The sequence below is a fragment of the Trachemys scripta genome, chromosome 17 (genome assembly GCF_013100865.1).
Source record: "Trachemys scripta elegans isolate TJP31775 chromosome 17, CAS_Tse_1.0, whole genome shotgun sequence".
In the NCBI taxonomy this organism is placed as follows: domain Eukaryota; kingdom Metazoa; phylum Chordata; order Testudines; family Emydidae; genus Trachemys; species Trachemys scripta.
Genome location: NC_048314.1, coordinates 16,906,494 through 16,926,293, shown reverse-complemented (window position 1 = coordinate 16,926,293; position 19,800 = coordinate 16,906,494). Strand labels below are relative to the sequence as shown.

At 40.9% G+C, this 19,800-nt stretch overlaps 1 protein-coding gene across 6 annotated transcripts in view; it reads left to right on the top strand.

The window, feature by feature from the left end:
- Positions 1 to 4,107: 4,107 nt before the first annotated feature.
- Positions 4,108 to 19,800, top strand: part of TSC1 (TSC complex subunit 1) — a 54,793-nt gene continuing 39,100 nt past the window's right edge. For 3 of the 6 annotated variants that reach the window (XM_034752038.1, XM_034752040.1, XM_034752034.1), the window contains exons 1-2: positions 4,108 to 4,216; positions 13,392 to 13,454. The gene's annotated coding sequence lies outside the window, so the exon portion shown is untranslated. Of the gene's footprint in view, positions 4,217 to 13,391; positions 13,455 to 18,507; positions 18,565 to 19,507; positions 19,597 to 19,800 lie in introns of those variants that run through there. The other 3 variants (XM_034752035.1, XM_034752036.1, XM_034752037.1) reach the window with 3 other exon arrangements.

Genomic DNA, 19,800 nt, shown 5'->3' with positions numbered 1-19,800 from the left:
AGCCCATTGAGAGAGCTCCCACAGCAGCAGCTGCCCCAGAGACACACCCTTTGCGGGGGATCCCCTCTGTGGATCAAGTTGGGGCTGTATTTTCTTTCTGCCCTGATCTCTACTGGGCTGATGTGGGCACAATACATATCCGTCTGGCCCTGCCTCCCCCTGATTCACTCCCCATCTCATCTGTTCCCCCTTGAAATTTCCAGGATGAGTAGAGCACCCTCTGCAGGACCTAGGAGGAAGGAAGAAAGACTCCCATGGAGGGCTTAAGTGGGACTGCTTAGGCGTGTGCTGGCTCCTTGCACAAGGATGATTTTCACCCATGGTGCTCAGGGAGCATACTGGAGGCAGAGCTATTTGTGCTGTCTACTGAGGACAATTTAATTCCATGTATTGCCACCTGCTCTTAATACACCTCAGATGCCTCATTAAATAAATCATTGAAGTACGTAGGTAAATAAGAATAAACAAGGTTAATTATATCACACAAAAGCCACTCTTTACGCACTATTCTTTCCTTTTTGTGTCTATCCAGCAGTAAGAATCATGTGCAAACCCCTCCCAACTTGTCTGGGTTTCCTTTTGTGCTTGTAGCACTCTGGTAATTAAGTCAACGCGGAATAACACCACTAATTGCTTCCATTTCTTTTCTGAAACTCAGCTTAATTTGAGATCTTTTTTCGAGGAAGATTAAATAAACATGTCCCCAGCTCAGCAGGGAGAAAAAAAGCCCGCTCAGCCCAGACTGAAATAAAAATTAATTGTAATGCACAAAGCAGGACTAGAGATGTGCTCACATCAAGAAACTCTTTCTCACCTTTCAATAGGATGACCTGTTACATGTGCAACATCAAGGGAAACAAGCTCTGAGGGATCTCAGTTCCACAGGGAGAGCGATCAGAGCTGTGACATATGCCAGCTAGTGCTGAAGTAGTTAAAGAGCCACTGATACCTCACTGGTAGCATTTTAATCCTGCTTTTATTTTCTTTGAACCTAGGCTCTATCTTGCCATCCTTATGAGAAAATTCTCATTAGCTTCAAAGGGACTATTAGTATGAGTTGCAGAATCAAGTCAGAGGTTCACAATCTGTAGCCTGTGACTCACCCGAGAGCCACAGAACTCTTCCTGCTAGCCCACAGAATGAAAAAATTTTGAGAACCAACCTGTATAGAGACTGGGGTGTGGGAACAAGAGATGGATGGTGAGAGGTCCATGAATGGTCTACAAAATTAAAAGGCAGGAGAACCCCATCTTATATTCTTCCTCCTTAAATTCTTCTTGCACTTTTAACTGGCTAATATATACTTAATCTCCAAACCTAAAGGGATGAAATGTTATGCATCTTCCCACAGTTGCTGCATTTCGGCAAGGGGTGAAGTGATCCCTGTGCAAGGTTTGTACATCAGCTCATGAAGAATTTTGCAATCCATCACTATATAAATAGATCATTAAAAATATAAAGAATGGCCTGAGCTTTTGCAACACCCACACACCCTGGTCCTCAGCAGGCAGTATCAAACTTGGGACTTCTGGAGCTTAGTGTATGAGCCTCTACCACATGAGCAAAAAACCACCAGGCTGTTAGCTAAGGCTGGAGAGCTGACTCATTTTCTCTCTCTAAGTGGTCTCAGTGCCACTAGATGGGACAGAACTCCACCCCCAGGAGGTGTGTGGGTTACACTTTGCTAACTCAAAGTAAAAAGTAGATCACATTTTGAGTGTACCAGACTTCAGAGTTTTCCTGTAAAGTTTCTGCAACAATGCTGCATGCCTCCATACTGTCTTGTACATATTATTTCACATAAACGTAAATCAGTTATCCTCAGATCCTTTTTTTCATGCTGTTTGGCACAGCCCTGAGCCTAGAAACTTTTTTAAAATAAAAGCTTAGATTCTCACAGCATCCCATGACTCTGGCTACTGTGGCACTAATCACGTGTCTATTGTATCTTTGCCTTAATCTGGCCTGTGCAAGGATGTATCACTGCTGGTGGGGAGCTGAACTTGAGGAGTCCAGTTGAACCCATGTGATCACATTTTGAACATCTGCACAATCTGCTGTGAGTCTAATCTCATTCTGGTATCTTGAGTGGGCAGAGCTTGGTGTGGCAGAACTTGATGGGACCACCACTGTTCCCACCTCCTGCAGTTCAAATCCGGAGCTTGTATAACTCTGGTGAAGGCAGTGGAGTTACAGCAGTGTGGAACTTGGCCAGCTTTGTAAGGATGTTTATTTTCAGATATGCAGTACTATTATTTTTACACATGGTGGTGCTGCAACACATTTTTGGTCCCAGGTTAAAAGTACACTGACAACCTTAGTCTATAAGGTGCCACAGGACTCTTTGCTTTTTACAGATCCAGACTAACACGGCTACCCCTCTGATACTGACAACCACACCAATCGATAGCCTAAAAGAACTGAATATTTTGATAGCTGTATGTCAGTTTTCAATAGTGCCCTCTGACACGCAGCCATATGCTTTCTTACACCTTCCACGTACTTTTACAAGTAAGGTAATTATGTTCTTTGTGGGCTATTAAGGGGCTTGTTCGTTATAATGTAAATTTGAAATGGCACTCTTTCTGATAGATTCTAGGACAGCCCATTTTGTACATTTGCAATGGTAAGATTAAAAATTACAGAGATAATTAGCTATGGCTAAAAAAAATTTCAGGAGTTTCCAGAAATGAAGTTCACCATGGCTTAAATAAGACAAAAGGAGGACAAAAATGGGGCTTCATTAGATCCCTGTTTTAAACTGGTAACAGTATGATTTGTGGATAAGAAAACTCAGAGATATGCTGCTTGTTCGATCAGTACTTCACCAAAACAGTACTGCCAACCTCAAGCATTCAAAAATCATGAGTCAGAGTTTGAGCATTGGCCTGCTAAACCCAGGGTTGTGAGTTCAATCCTTGAGGGGGCCACTTGGGGATCTGGGGCAAAATCAGTACTTGGTCCTGCTAGTGAAGGCAGGGGGCTGGACTTGATGACCTTTCAAGGTCCCTTCCAGTTCTAGGAGATGGGATATCTCCATTAATTTATTTATAAAACCACAAGTGGCAAAAATCTTCAGATTTTTAAAAATAAATAATAGTGCTGAGGTTCTTTTCATTTACTTTTCAGTTTTTGAGCCTTGCTTCATGTTTTCAAGCTTTCCTCTGCAAGCACGAGGATTAGAAATTTCCTTTTTTTTAAATGACATCTGAGAACCAATTGATTCCAGGAGCTGGGGCTTTCCAAAAAAGCACACATATTGCGAGACTTGTGATAAAATCTTGAGAGTTGGCAACACTGCATAGGAGCACATCCTGGTTGAGAGGATCAGGGGGAGGTCCACATGGGTCACATTTATATCTAGTGTAACTGCACTGATTTCAGTGGCATCACCATCTTATGTCACCCTGGCAACATAGTGTCAGAGTATTGCATTGAGGTGCTGCAATATTGCCGTGGTGTCGCTGGGGCTTGTCATTGCAGATGTCAATGCGAAGGTGGCCTCATGGCATGTTGCTTGGTGTAACTGTGTGTCCACCATGGCATCACGTTGCATGTCACCATGGTGGTGCCACAACCAGCTGCCGAGTGCCACTCTGTGTGGCACCTCCTGTGTGCGGCTGCGTGTGTCAGCATGCTGCGCCCTTGGCAGTGTAACATGACAGCCAGACAGCCTGCCTGGGAAGCTGCCTGAGCTCAGCACTCAGACTCCCCCGGGGTGCTAGGCGCTGAGGCTGCAGCAGGTCCAGGCCCACTACAAGAGCCAGCCTGCCTCGCCCCCAGAGGCAGCAGGCCTTGTTTACCTCCCAGCCTGCCTCGCCCCGCCCACTCCCTCCCGGAGACTCCAAATCACGTGATCCTCAGCCGGCGCTTCTTGCGGCCCTCTCCAGAATCACGAGACCGCTCTGGAACCGCATCGCTCCCGCTTGAGATAGCTCCGCGCCACTCCGGCGCGGGGCATCCCAAGCCTGGAACGCGGACCGCCGAGAGACAGAGGCCGCTCAGAGGAAACAGCGAGGGCGGGGCGCGGGCAGGCGGCGGCGTATCGCGCAGACTGGGCTGGTCCCGCGCACTACTTTCTTCAGCGGAGGGATTCGAGGTGTCGCTGGTTGGGCTGGAGGTGGAGAGGGGAGGAGGGAGGCAGGGCCAAGATGGCGGCGCCCTGTGGGCTAGAGGAGCCCCGAGTGGTAAACAGCTGAGTTGGAGAGAAGGAGGGGTGAGTATCCCGGACCCCCACGTATGAGGGAGATGGGGAAGAGTGAGAGAGAGAAAGGAGGAGGAGGGGATAGAAAGAAAAGGGCGTCGGAGAAACCAGGAGTGAGGAGGGGGAGTAAGAGGAGGAGGGAATAGATGGGGGAGGGGGAAGAAGGGGATGGGAGATGTTAGGAGTGAGGAGGGGGAGTGAGGAGAAGAGGGAATAGATGGGGGAGAGGAGATGAGGAGAGGGAAGAAGGGGATGGGAGATTTAGGAATGAGGAGGGGGAGTGAGGAGAAGAGAGGGCATAGATGGAGGAGAGGGAAAAGGAGGAGGAGAGGGAGGAAAGAAGCTGTGAGGGGGAAAGAGAGAGGATGAATAATATGTAAACCTCCACCCCCCCAGTTGTTTGTGTCCCCCAGTTAAACCTGGTCTTTGTCAGCAGCTCCCCCATATGACTCTGCCCAGACATAGCTCCTCTGGGCATCTCCTTTAAGATGGTTTCTCTCTTTATTTTATTTTAATAATCTGGTGCATTGACTGTGGAAGCAGAATCTGCACCTTCCTTTCAAATGCTGAGTGGCAATTTCCAGACCTGACTCCAAGGTCTCTCTCTCATTTGCAAGGGGGACGCGTTCATTTGAAATTAATTTTAAAGCAGTTTTTAAAAGTCTCTCCCTCTGGTGATAAAGGATTTTCTCTTTCTCTTTTGGAATGGCAGTTGTGTCAAGTCAATGGAAAAATTGCTTGGATACTATTAACTTTTTTTAAAAATTACATCTTTGCTTGAAAATATTTTGTTAGTGTTACAAGTAACATCTGAAAGGACTATATATAAGAGGGCAGAGACACAAATTATTTTTTTCTTTCTGTCTTTGTTTACCTTGTATGTAATTTGTACTGGGGAAGCAGAGTAATACAGTCAGTCTCTTTCTCTTACTGTTTGTGAGAGTCTCATACAAGTCAACAAGGGAGAGAAACACAGGCCTGTAAGGAGCATGTGGGTCTGAAATTACACAAATTGGTAGGGAGACTTGGGAGCAGCTGTAGCATCTAAAATCACTTCTCACTCTTGAAATTGGATGCTGAGCGCCTCCTAGTAGATGCTAGAATTGAAGATTTTCAGGATGCCATCGGATCAGACTGACAATTGTTATAACTTATCTTCTGTACAAGTCACTGTAAGCTTGTCAAAATGGAAGTGGTATTATAGTGACAATGTTAGATCAAATAACTCTTTTCAATTAGTTTGTTACTAACAATATTTTAGACATTTGAAAACAAAGAACTAAAAATTAGATCTTCCACAGTGTATGCAGTTTGTTCTTCTTTTTGTTGTGATAAGTAAGAATACACACTTTTTTTTTTGTTCTTAGTTGGTTTCATTTCCTGTTGTACACTAGTACAAGGCTCAGGTGTTGCATTGTAAACACTGCAGGGTAATGTTTAAATGCACACTAAAATCATTAATTAAAAAAATCTTTAAAAGAGAGAGATTTAGTTTTGTAACTTTTTAAACAAAACCTGCTTTCTCAATGAAGTCGTGTGGATCTCCTTGGTGGTTCAAACTAAAATATGATGGTTACACCATCTGATTTAGATAAGGTAAAATCACTTAAATTAAAGCAAATCTTAATTCTGTCTTTTTTTGACAAGGTGTCTTACACTTGAGTATAAAAACTCAGGGTTATATTGACTAAAACTATTTTGTTCTTTGTTAAAGGGCTTTAATTTGAGGTTTGTTGTCCAACTACAGATATTTTGGGTTTAATAAACAATCTTTTGGTTTCTATAGTGACTTCTGGATTAAAAACATACATATGTGATCTAGAATTGATGCTGATTAGTAGGATGCTGGTTTTTTTTGTTTGTTTGTTTGTTCTTTTTTTTTAATCTAACCCCAGCAGTCTTACACTATCAAAGATCTCGTTTACCTCATGTTGCAAGTGGAGTATCTGATCACTGACACTGGTCTTTACAGGAACTGAATGTTCTGCCATACAAAACAATAAGAAAATATGCCTTCAACAATGACAAGTCAGCAAGTCAAATGAGTAAACAAAACATCCTCTAATGGTGTCCTTGGGGGACTGTGGGATTTGTATGGTATGTAGCAGCCAGGTGTATGGTTTTTTTTTTTAAAGGGGTATTATAATGGCTTAGGATAGAATTCACAATGTAGTGGCAACAAACTAGGTCATTTAGTTTAATATAGTCAGTGGGATTACCGGAACCAGAACAGCTGCATTTAGAAAGGCAAATGTTTGCCTTCAGTATGCCTTGTGCATCTGCACTGTTTCCTTTTTTACTCTCTGGGTTGCATGTTAAGGTATCCAGTATTTTCCTTAATTTCTATGGGAGTTAAAATGCTTAGTCTAACCAGACCAGTTACCTTATCTGTCTTGCACTATATTCAAGAGCCGCATAATGCAGCCCAGTTCAGTGAACATTTGCCAAGAGTACTATTGTTGATAGAAATTTGTTCTCGAGATTTAGGAGAGGCTTGATGCTCATATATCGCTGTGGAGTGTAGAGCCCTTCACTTGCCTGTTAGCTTACCTAAGAGATCTGACTACTATTTTTATTGAACAGTAAATACCTTTAGTCAAATGGATCACTCTGTTCCTTTTTATTACTAATCTGTTTTGAGTCTTGTAAGCAGAGCTAAAATAAATTCTCTTTCAGGTTAGTAATGGCTTATTAGCAATAAGTCCATGGCTTCTATCAAAGGGCCAAAGACTATCAGCCCTACCAAGCTTCATTTCCCTCTTCCCCCCCCCCCTTTTCCTGACATGCTTTTTTAACTTTCTTCTGTCGGGTATTTGTAGGGAAGCAATTAGCATAGTATCTTGGCACAAAACACAATTTCAAGAGAAGCATAAAAAACACTGAACTGGACTCTGCTCTTACCATCCTAGGATTTGTCTGTTTAACCTTGATTTTTTTTTCCCCTTCCTTTCGGTTAAGGGTAACCTTCTGCAAAAAGGTAGATGAAAATGGACAGGCTAGGCAACTATGATTTTTAACTCAGCAGTTAGTAACTAGGTTTAGAATTGGCAGCTTACATTGGACTTGGAAGTGAACAGGGCAGAGGAGATGTGTGATGTGTTACTAGTGGCTAAATCTATTGAAATGCAGGCTGCCATATATTAGAACATGCTGGAGTTATTGTTTGGAGTGTTGTAATCCCAGCTACATAGTGGTGTTGGTTAAGACTAGACAAATGTGTACATCATAGTTGCTAGGCCTGAGAGGAAACAGTTGCTAAGTCTGGCAGTGGAAGGACATTTCTTGCTACTTTCTGCAGCCAGAGAGAAGATTAACTTTGTATAGCCTTAGGGTAATTACTGTTTTGACAATTGGAGAGCAGGTGTATTTTGTCGAGAGTGCGGTCAGTGCTTTGTTAGCTGTTCAGTGTTTCCCTCTCCATACAAGCATTACTCTCTTCTGAGTTGAGAGTTACTGTTTTTCATTGTCACTTATTTAATCCAGTACCTTTGTGGTGGTGGTGATCGTCTTACCTGAGAAGGAAGTGTACAACTGGGCACTGTTGGCATATTGATGGCAGTAGAGCCCATGGCGACACATAGGCTCTCTCAGAAGTCTTGTATCTCAAGTGAGAGGAGACATGATTGATCCTTTCAGGACTGTATGTGAGGACTCCTGAGGATGAGGAGCAACTGCTTATCAATGTCTGAATTCTCATTGAAAGGAATGATTACACCACCATTCACTCCTATTATGTCCAGTAATGCTGGTTAACCAGCATCTTGTGGTGTCTCCCTAAAATACTAGTTCGGTGGAGTAGTATGAGCCTTAAGATTTGTATTACCATAGCCACGTCTATTTCCTGATTGTGAAGAGTCCAGGATGTTAGTGGAGGTCATGTGCTGTTGAAGCGTATCTGTGTTTGGTAACTTAAAACATTTCCTCTCACTTATGGGGTGCATCTTGAAACAATTTGTTAGCCTCTTCTCCCTCCCTCCCCTGCCAAACTTAAAATCCTTGCAAGTGGGGTGAAATACTGATGTCAGCAATGGAAAAAGTGCCTCACTTGCTATAGTAATACAGATTTAGACAAGTGGCAATACCTTTATGGAAGGAATGTGTGTTCCTTTCTTCTGGTTGGGATAAAAGTTCACAACAGAAGGCAATATTCTCTTGACAAAAATGTGTGTGGAAGTCCTGTACCTGTGAGATCCCATTATCTCTTTCACTGTGCAGATGCTTTATTTACCCTTTCCCTTCTGGCCTCAGTCTATTGTTCCTTGACTGGTTACAGTGCCTTGTAGGCAAACTGCACCTTGAAAAGAACACATCTTTTTATAGGTTCCATAATTGAGGTTTTCTGGCTTCTCCCTTCTTCTCTGTGGGCCAATTCTTTAGCCCTACAGCTTTGACTCATTTAATAAGATTCTCTTTTGTGAAAGGTTTCAGAGTAGCAGCCGTGTTAGTCTGTATCCTCAAAAAGAACAGGAGTACTTGTGGCACCTTAGAGACTAACAAATTTATTAGAGCATAAGCTTTCATGGGCTACATCCCAATGCTCTAATAAATTTGTTAGTCTCTAAGGTGCCACAAGTACTCCTGTTCTTTTGTGAAAGCTCCTGATTGTAAGATTAGGATAATTGGCTATAGCTATTTCTAATTTTTCAATGGGAGGGGATGAACTTGTGTGTGTGTGTGTGTAAGCACTTAAACAAGCTCACTTTTTCTTCTTTTTTTTTTTTTTTTTTTAAATACCCAACCAAGGGATCTTGACTTTTTTCTTGTAGAAGATATTAAAATTAGCCACAAAAAAGATATAAATCATTAGAGGCTAAAATACCTAGTGATAAACTGGAGGAAAAGTTGTTGATTCACCATTTTCATCCTACCAACTCCAAGCATTGACAGTATCTTGCTGAATTTACTGTCGCTAACGGGACTGAAAGCATGCAAATTGGAAAATAAGGAATTTTGTTTAAAGTCTTTAAAGTCTGTCTTGTGCACAATGTAAATGGGGATGAAAGAAGTGACTGTGCTTCACGTTAGGCAAGGGTCAGATGGTTTATTACTGACAATATTCCAAATCTTAGGTGGATATAATATCAAACAGCTATGATATTCTTCATCTGAAGATTTCTGTGTTACATAATAGGGTAAGTATCTGTATTCCCCACCTTACAGAAGAGAAACTCAAGTGTTGTATGTGGGTTTTTTGCAGAAGATTATACCGCAAGTCTTTGTTAGGAATGGGTATACATCTTTCACACCTGTGCTTGTTCCATTGGAACACATTGCCTCCTTATACAAGTTAAATACTTTTCCAAAATTGGCTTTAAAATGGATTTAGTTATTAGAGGACAACTTGTAGCTTAGTCTTCAAGAGTGGTGCTCTAATATGAATTCCTTCATCTTACAGTGAGCATCATAGACCAGGCTCATCAGAGAGCCACAATTGACAGCTTAAGACTAATATCGACAAATAATTCAATTTAAACCCTGTGTTGGCAAAAGTATTTAATTTGCCTTAACCGTTTTTAGTTCATGGCATTGCATTGCTCTTTTCATTTAACTTCAGCAGTATATCAAATGGGGTTGCAAGATGCTGTACAGTATAAATTTGAAACTTATGTAGAATGTTTTTACAAATGTTTCAAAAACCAGCTTATTGGAGTGAAGATGGTTAGTACTTCTATAAAAATAGAGCAGTAATAGTGTACAATCCACTGGCCACTGACTGACATGTCCTTTAGGAATATTTTGCATTTACTGGCACAAGGTCACTCCAGGTTTTAATTAGTTAGGGAACCTGAGTAAATTTTTTAGATAACTACATCTCTAATAGAACAGCCATGTTCTTTACTATCATCCTCGTCTTTGTCAGCCTAAAGTTTGACATTCACTTATCTACAGAACAAGTACATCACCAGCAGTGCTTCCCCACACTCCTGTCACCGTGTTGTGGAACCTTATGCTTGTGAGACTTATCTGCTTTTTCTACATGGGCATTTTTCTTAATTTCCCACTGCTACACTAACACCAATATAGCTTCACGTGCTCTAACGATAGCAAGCACGCTAGTGAAGGGCTGATGTTGGTGTTTTTACCACTGTCATCTAGACCTATTCTAAGCATTTATAGAGGATGCTTTTTTTGTTTTTGTTTTGTTTTTTAAATGAAAGCCTGTACTCTTGTCTACAGTAGTGTTTCCACTACTGTAGGTGCACCTGCCTTGGTGGTATGACAGAGGGAGATCTGAAGAAAAAGGACAATGTAGACAGGTCTATAGTAGAGTAAAAGAGTAGGCTAGCACTTACGCCTCTTCTGTTTTTGGCCTCGGTCTCAAAATAGGTTTCACTTGTCACTGGTTTGATGTGGATATGTGCCCTAGTAACTAGACTTAGATCACCAATTCTGTTTGTTTAGGCAACTAAACAGTTGTGAAATTATAATAACTTTACTTCACTATTGTTCTGGAATGGATTCACCAGCATCCTATGTTTGGCAGACTCCATATCCCAAAAAACAATTGAGGCATCTTGCTCTCTAACTCCATTATATAATCTTGCAGATTGTGTGCAGGGAAATCAAGGAAAAGACTGCTTGCTCGTAGACCGTGTTGCTTGCAGGCAAGCAATTTTCTCCCATACAGTTCTGCCAATGTACCTCAATCCTGATGTGTAGCATGCCTGTTAAAAATGTGGATGTCTCAGGTGAAGGTTTTAACAGACAAACTTAGAGGTGTAGATATAGTCAGAGGGCAGTTTGAGACCAACCCACTAGTCAATTTGTGATCTACTCAGGGTTTGAATGCGGTTGCTAGAGTGAAAGGCCAGTGCATTAACTCTCTGAACGTAGGCTAGAGAGAGGGCTAGCTGTTTCTTTGTTTTGCTTTTTATAAAGGATTGTGTGTTTTATTCCTTTCTCTCCTTCATATCTCAGTTGCCTTCATAAAATGCAGTCCCTTTCCCAAAGGGCTCACATTTTAACTTTGGAAAATGTCTGGCACACTCTGGATGCTCGTGTGGTCCAATACATATAAAAATAATGAACCACCCATCTCCTTTGGAAAACACTTGAAAACAAACTGCTGATGAGAATTTGAAACAGGTGTTAATAGTCTCCTGTTAAGTATCTTCCATAGGAAGTCTTGCTATTGATCCCAGTTGGAATTGTCAGTCAGAGCCTAACAATCAGACTGTGTGAAGGGATAGCCTTTACATTTGAAACATTTGACTATTGAAGGACTCTGACAATAACACTGCTTGTTTATAAATGGACTGTGAAATTTCACTTTGACTGTCCAGCCATGACGGCTGAAAACTGAATTAGTCTTATTGCTAAGGGGAAGAGCAAAATGTCTATGCTCTAGCCATCCTAGTAACATAGGTTATTGGGAACATTGTTGGATAGTTTGTTGCGAAAGATATACCTCTTGTAAATACAACTAAGTTGCCAACTTTGAACTTGCAACCATTTTCCACACTTATTTGCTTCTGTTGGGAATGCTGGATAGCTATCACTCGGTGTAATCTTGTCTTTGTTCCTACACATGAATGTGTATTTTTCCTCACTGTCCATCCTGAGAATGACAGGCATAAACTAAAGGAGTAATGAGACTCACTGGAAGAAGAAATGCTATTTCTAAGCCAGTTAATTGGAAACTGAAATACAACATACGTTAACCTACATCATTTCTACTGTATAAATTGCTCTATAAGTGCTAAGAAATAACCTCTCACCTCCCCATAAAAATCAATGCCATATGCATAATAACTTTTCAAAAGCACCTCTTTGGAAGTTGTTTAAATATAACTTCTCGGCTGCCACTCTACCCAGTTAAACCAAAAACCTTTTTCTTCAGGCGTCAGCAGAGGAGCCGCCAGCCCGAGCCCTAGGGAGAGTGGGGCTGGGCAATTGGGGCTGGCAGCCCGAGCCCTGCCCCCGTCAGTAGAGGAGCCGGCAGACCGAGCCCCAGGGAGAGCGGAACCAGGCAGTTGGGGCCGGCAGCCCGAGCCCCAGGGAGAGCGGAACCAGGCAGTTGGAACTGGCAGCCCGAGCCTGTCCCCCATCAGCAGGGGGGCTGGCAGCCTGAACCCCAGTGCTCCGTGCGGGGCTGGCAGCCTGAGCCCCAGGGAAAGCAGGGCCAGGCAGTAGGGGCTGGCAGCCCGAGCCCCGTCCCCGTCAGCGGGGGAGCCGGCAGCCCGAACCCCAGCGCTCTGCATGGGGCTGGCAGCCCGAGCCCCAGGGAAAGCAGGGCCAGGCAGTAGGGGCTGGCAGCCCGAGCCCCGCCCCCGTCAGCGGGGGAGCCGGCAGCCCAAACCCCAGCCCGAGCCCCAGGAATTTGCCAAATCTCATCTAAAGCCAGAACCACGCTCTCCTTGTTACCACCAGCCACAACCTCTCCCGAAACTAGAGGTGGGTAAAAAATACCAAGCATTTTTCACAGAAAGTTTTGAATTTTTTTCACATTTTTCAAAATTCCCCAAGAAAATTTTACAAAAAACTGAAACGGAAAAATGGTCCATTTTCAAAAACTGTTTTCATGAAACATTTTCTGATTTTTGAAAACAAAAAATGAATTTTTATTTTTATTTTTATTAAAAACCCTTTTTTTAAAAACAAAAGCCAAAAAAACATTTTACAGAAACATTTTTGGTCTCTAGTTTTTCTATGTTCGTTAAAAAAAGTTTCAATTAAAAATATTTTTCAGAGGTTCATAGATTCCGGGGCCCGGCAGTTGGGGCATCCATCACACTGAGGAAATTTAAACTTAAATCCCTGAAAATATTCATTTTTAGGAGGGGGTTCATGAGATTTCACAATTTAGTGAAAGGGGTTCACGGGCTGTTAAAGTTTGGGAACCACTGCTCTAGGGGAATGTTTAAATCCAAAAATCTGTGTTAATTTTTTAGTTTATATTTTTTAATTTTAATAATCTTCATAGCAGGTTTTGTAAATTCATATCATTAAGCAAAAATATGAATGTGGAGGCCAACATTTTGTTGATTCTCTTGTGCCGTTAGCCTATCAAGAACCAGAAGAAGTAACCATGCAACTTTTTTGGTTGTTACTCAAACTGGGGGCTGATGTAATGCAGGAACTACAAAACTGCAGAGAAACATAACAGCAGGCTTTTTCCACTGCTTTATAACAGTGTTAATGGTAGCATATGCTAACCTCTCTGTTCTTTTTTTCTTCTTCAAATCAGTGATCATGAAAGGTGCCAGATTGACAGCACTGGAAACTGAAGTCCTACTTGTCCACAGAACAGGTACAGCATACCCAATAGCAGTTAAAAGTTTCCCCTGCACACTCTGTTGTTGTATTTCAATCCTGATTTTGAGGGATGACTTCTGGGGAGGGGGGAGAATAGTTCAGGACTTGTAAAATTTATCCAAAACCTACTAGCCAGAGTTAAATACAAAGGGTAGGGCGTTCACCAGTGAGTTACTGGAATGGGGGAAAGCCTAGTGAGAAGCCAAGGCCCTTCTACCACATCAGCTGCTGGTAAGTGTGCTGTCCCTGGACACTGCTGGAAGGAGGGAAACTCCATTATTTGCATCAGGTTGCGGCTAGTAAGCATCTTACCTGAAGCCCTTCCCTAGCTGCTAGAAGGGAGGAGTTTTCTGTCTTGTCTTCCTATTGCTGAGTTCCTGGCTGCTGTGAAAGCAGGGGTGTCACCACTGTTTCTCAACCTTTGTTTTTTCATTCCTTCTTGAATAACTCCAGTGCATGTCTCTGTTCATAGCTTTCCCAAGCAGCGTTAGGAGTGTGAAAGTGATTTAATTCTGGATTGCTGCTCACAGCATTCTGAATATTGGCACTGAAACTGTCCAGAGTTTTGTTATCTTCGTACTGTTTCTTGGTAAAGCTATGAACAACAGTAGACACCGGAGCCATCCCAGCAGGTTTGGGAAGATGGCACTACAGCTGGTCTTATTTGCAAACATAAGAGCTAGGAATTTAACTTTTTAAAAATGGAAGCCTGAAATCTGCAGAAATTGTTGGCTTAAGCCCTTCTCTTTCCACCCTGAGGAGTTCTCGGAATTCCTGTTGAAGCTCCGAGTGTCAATCCATTTCCCCCCACGCCCTTTCCAAACACCTTTCAAAGTCCATTGTTTTTTGCCTTACTTCTGGCAAAGGATGTAGAGAGCCTGTTAGCTTCTCCTTATGCAGTCAGAGAGGTTGCTGTTGAGTGATGCCAAACTAGAAAGCGGGAGACTGGATCAGAAACTGAATTACACATTGCAGAACAGAACATGACTTGTTAAATAACATGCCTTTAGGCCGAGAAAATCTTTTTTTAAACTTTAAAAAGTTTGTGTGGTGGTGAAGTAATGTATTGGAATCATTCAGTTTCCATGAATCTAGGACTTTTCAAATATGAAAGTTTAAGCCTGTGTGACTGTCTTTCTGGAGCTTGGAGAGTTTGGTTTTGCTGGTTCCTGACCAATTTTTACAATGTCTATATAGCAGCACCTACCATAATGGGGGTTGTAGGCTTTACTGTATTACTATACTATATGGTGGATTGTGTTCATGTCTTGAAATTGGCATTAATATTTTTCTTTTCAGAAGAGCAGGCATAACACTGTATTGCTTGTTCCCAATGCTGGGAGCAAAGAGTAAAGAAAGATGCAACAGCAGCAGTTTGGACTTCATCCTGTTGCTGTAGACCCATGCACTCTCTCATTACCTTTGTATTTGGGAATGAGACAGGATTAAATGTTTAAGATACAGTCATTTTCCCGATGAATGTTGGAGGATTTGAATCAAAATGAAGATGACTTTGGTCTCCTTGTTCCAGTTCGTATACACTTGTGATACTTGCAGTGTAAGCCCCAGTTTTCAGACGCACTCTTTTTTACAAAAGCAAATGCACTTGATTTTCAGAATCTCTTTTAATGCAATACAATGAGTGAAACTTTAAATGCACAAATCAGGAAATTCAAGGCTATGGTTCCCACAGTGACCAGAATTCTGCTATCCTGTACTTAGTATTACTGTATGCTGTTAAATTTGTGTTTTAATACATGCAACGTGGTCACATAGCAGCTGTTGTCAGGAAATTCAGTTGTGGTTAATACAGCTGCTGCTACTTGGCTTCATTGCATGTAGTAAGTCACAGCCCAACTTAATACAAATACAGGCAGGCCAGGGAGGTTCTGGTTACTGTGGGAACCATAATTTAGGATTTTCTGATTTGTGCATTGAGTTTCACTCACAGTATTTCATTTAAGCATTTTTTTTAAATGAAGTTTGCCTACCCTTACTGCAAGGTAATGGTTGTATCTTTTTGTTTTTCATTGAACATATTTGAGTTAAGAATATTAGAATAATAGGTGATTAGAGGAGCTCACTGTCAGACAAGTTATTTACTTGAAAGAGATTGGAAAGTTAGTTTTCTTTATAAAATGTTAAAGACTAATAAAAAATGCACATAGAAGGCTTTTATGGGGAGCTGTTTACCAAACTTTTATCAAGTTGTATTTGTCACAATTGATAACTCTGGATGCTACCCTGTTTCTTTACAATTTGAGATGTTTGCTATCCTGCCTATGTGCAGAAGATTTAAATAGTTGACACCTGTTATAACAGACACACACGGCAGGTAGACTCTAGTGCAGTGGTTCCCCAACTGGGGTTCGTGACCCCCTGGGGGTTCATGAAATGTTACTGGAGGTTCTGGGGGGAAAAATTCCATAATGGCGGACAGAGCTGTAGCTAGGGACCCTAGGCAGCACGGGGCCAGCAGCCCGGAGCCCCTGGACTTCCAAGAGCTAAGCAGATCAAAGCAAGCATAGCTATCACACTGAGGAGATTTAAACTTCAAAACTCCTTATAAGAAATGGAAAGGGAGGTGGATATTTTTTTGCTGTTTTTAAAATTAAATAGGCAGCTAGTATTTTTTAAAATTATGAAGAACAAGTTTAAGCTTTGTTGTAATGTGCATTGTTTGCCTGGACTGCTCAAGACCTGAATGCTTGTGTAGGAGGAACTCTTTGAGTTGGCTTCTTAAATACCTTCATGATGTTTCACATCTGATACTCCTTGATGAAACATAGGAGCCTTGTCTTATAACAGGCTTATTCAAAATGATACAAGCTACGAAAGTGAGATCTTGGAAGAGTGGTGCCATTTTCATAATGTAATAAAAATACTGTAATGATAAATAATAATAGTGTATAATATGCATGTCATAAAAACCAATTTTATATTTCCCAGATCACTGTTTTTATAATTTATACTCTATAAAGGAGAAAATCCCTGGAAATATTCATTTTTAGGAGGGGATTCGCGAGACTTGACTTTCTAGTGAAAGGGGTTCACAGGTTGTTGAAGTTTGGGAACCACTGCTCTAGAGTCAAATTAAGCCTCATCCTGTCTTTTTTTTTTTTAAATGGACAAACACTCCAATGTGAATGAGAGTTTTCTGTGCATACCTAGGTTAGATCAATAAGACATTGCCCTTCTTAGTTATTTGCCGAGCTGCCTCTTCACTAAATTGCATTTGTCTCTACTTTTCCGTTGACTAGCTGTTATGCATTCTTAAAAATCGTTTGGTTATTCCTTTCGTGTGCTACTAGCACAACTCTTCTCAAATTAGAAATTGTACTAAATAAGTTTTCTTCTAAATAAGAAGAAATTAAGCTTTCTAAGAATGTAATGTTACTAAGCAAACGTTTTCTTCAGCCTTTACATTCTTTAAGGAACCTTTCACTCCTGATATGTGTACTGAGCTTCAGGCTCTTTAAATGACATGCTCTCTAATACAGTTCAGTACCTCGGGGGAGAGCCATATCTGAGTGGTAGTATGGAGATACTTTTTTAGATCACTTCAGCTTAAACAGGAGAAGTCCTTTGCCTCCTCTGATATTGTTGTCCTTAATGCGCTATAGAGGGAGGGGATTAACCATCATTTACTTAGAGCTGCCCCTCTTATCTACACTAGCTAAAGCTCATGGAGTGTTTCAGCAAATTATCTTTGCATCTGCAAAGGCTGACCCTTTCTGATTTCTAAGTTAACCTTGTCTTTATTGGGCAACTAGCCCTTGTTCTAAAATAATAAAGCTAATCCATTTTAACACTTTAATAGCGACTCTTGGAAAAAAGTACAACTTAAATAGTCTTATTTCTTTGCTCCAGATTAACCAGGTGATTTCCATGTTTGCTTTATTTTATATTAATGATATGGTATGTGATATATTCCTTGTTTAGCACAGTTCTAACTCTTATCTACTGGGATTTATTTTCTAGATTGTTCATGCTGTAAAATCAGTACAGTAGTTGCCTTTCTAATTTGGGTGTAAAGGTCGATTATAGAATAACTTCTAAAGTGAGACTTGTTAACACTGGTTCTCACTTGGAATTAGAGAGTTGTGATGTTTGCATTCAAAATGTCAAGCTGTCAGCACTGCAGTGTAAAGCTGACATCAGAACCAGACAATGATGGCAAGTGTCCAGTTTACTTGGCTACAGCCAAGGTAACTGGTTTCAACTATTCAGCCTAGATTTCAGTATTTGCAGAATAGAGATTATTGTAGTAAGCATAAAACCAGGCTCTCTGTGGTTACTTGATAAAGGCTTGTCTTTCTATCACAGAAAGAGATTTTAATTGGTAACAGTTGCTTATTCAGCAAGGACTGATCTGAGATTTGGTGATCTAGTAAATGTTTTAAATGGCTTTATACCATATTTTTCCTTGAAGGACCAGAAAGGAGGTTTCCCAGAAGCTTGAATACCTGAAATGAAAACTTCAAGAGTTTAGTCCTTCAATGTAGAAAGAGGGGAGACTTGTAACTTTAAAGTTTACATACTGCTGGTGATTTAGCATGTTGCTTGATTCACAAGTGAGATTAAAGGGACCTTCTACAGATTTTCTTTAAGAATACCTTATGCTAGAAGGCAGAGGGTGTGGGGTTTTTTTGTTTTGTCCCCTAGCCCCCCCTAAAGTGTTATGAAGCACTGCAGTTGCAAGTAGGATGTAGAGCGTATGGCCTTGTATATTTAGCATGGCGTGCTTCTGTATGAAAGAATCAAAATGTAATACAGCATTTTTCTAACTCACAGGCTTGCCCTCTATATTAAACTGAAGTAGTTTCTTTCCTGCTTTGACTGAATCGTCTCTTATTTCAGTCCTTGTTTAGAAAAACATTTCAATACATGTGAAAAGGCTAACTATGGGTGTGAATCTGAACACTGTATCCCACCCAGTTTCTTAATCCTGGGTATTAAAGTCCTGATAAAGTTGACACTAACTGATTCTACAGCTAAACAGTCTAACAGATAAACTACAGCATCCCATTCTGCTTGAGCCATAATAGGCTATGGTCTTCTCGTTGCTGTTGATTTGGCTCTTGACTTCAAGATAACAGAACAAGGTACTTTCAGTTTGACTCATGTTAGAATTAAATGTTTCACCTTGTGATGTTAGTAACTGAGATTTAACTATTTCTCAAGTGACTGGTTTGTTTTCTTGTGTTCACTTTTTCCTTTCCCATTATGCTAAATGCTTAGCCTGCTATTGTCCAGCTAAATATGAACGCTGACTTTGAGGGTTCCAAACACAAGATGACTCTTTTGCTTTAGGAAAATCCTAACACAGTCTGCCATTCTTGGTGTATTCATGAGATTGTGATTTCTGCTAGTTGGGCAATAAACCAGGATCCCAGCACTATTTATTGTGCACTCGGAGCAGGGCGGTATATGTGTAAATCTGTGCTTTGACTCCTAATCCATTCAAGTTTATTTTTGCTCATTTCACTTCCTGTTTGTGATGTACTGTTAATTTTTTAAAGGGAACAAGTACAGTTAAGTGGGCAGGCTGTAAACTACTAAAGAATGTGACTTGCCATATTTTTCAGAATTTTACCTATATAGGTGATAAATGAATTACAGGGAGGATAATTTTATCTTGTTTCATGAAACCAAGCAAGTAGTCAGAAATGTCACTGTGCTGGTTTCTGCTAGTCTAACATTTTGGTATACCTTTTGGGTAAATAAAATCACCCTGTCCCATTTAGTAAGAATTTACGTTTTAATATGGATGTAGAATAACTGCCTAAGACAGTTTGCTGGCATTATATGGGGAGGTTGATATTGGTTTAGATTTCCTTTGGGTAAAATAAAGAATAGAACATTAGTAAATTATGGAATTTTGGCTACTAGTTATGAACTCAGCAGTGGCTTATGCATCCATGTATTAAAAATAGGAATCTGAAAGGTTAATGTAGTAGAACGTTACTGTCATAAAAACTGATCTGAATGCAGTTTAGTTTTGCCCTCTGTATATTAATACAAATGTGCCACTCCATATTTAGGCATCTATATGTGAACAAGATTCCACCTATCTCAGCAAAGTCATCAAAATTCTTGTCAGCAGCTGACCTGGCAGACCATTTTTTGCTAATATGGTAAATATTTCTCCCTACCCCACAGAAACTACAAATTGCTAGTTTAGTCACAGGAAACCTAATGCAATTAGGCTGCAGATCATCCCTTTCCAGGTTCTAATCCAACTCCATACTACTTTTATTGGGGTCCCCTTACAGTGAATTGACAGATACCACCAGGTTTCTTGGGTCATACTCTAGCATAGTTACCTTCATCTATACTTT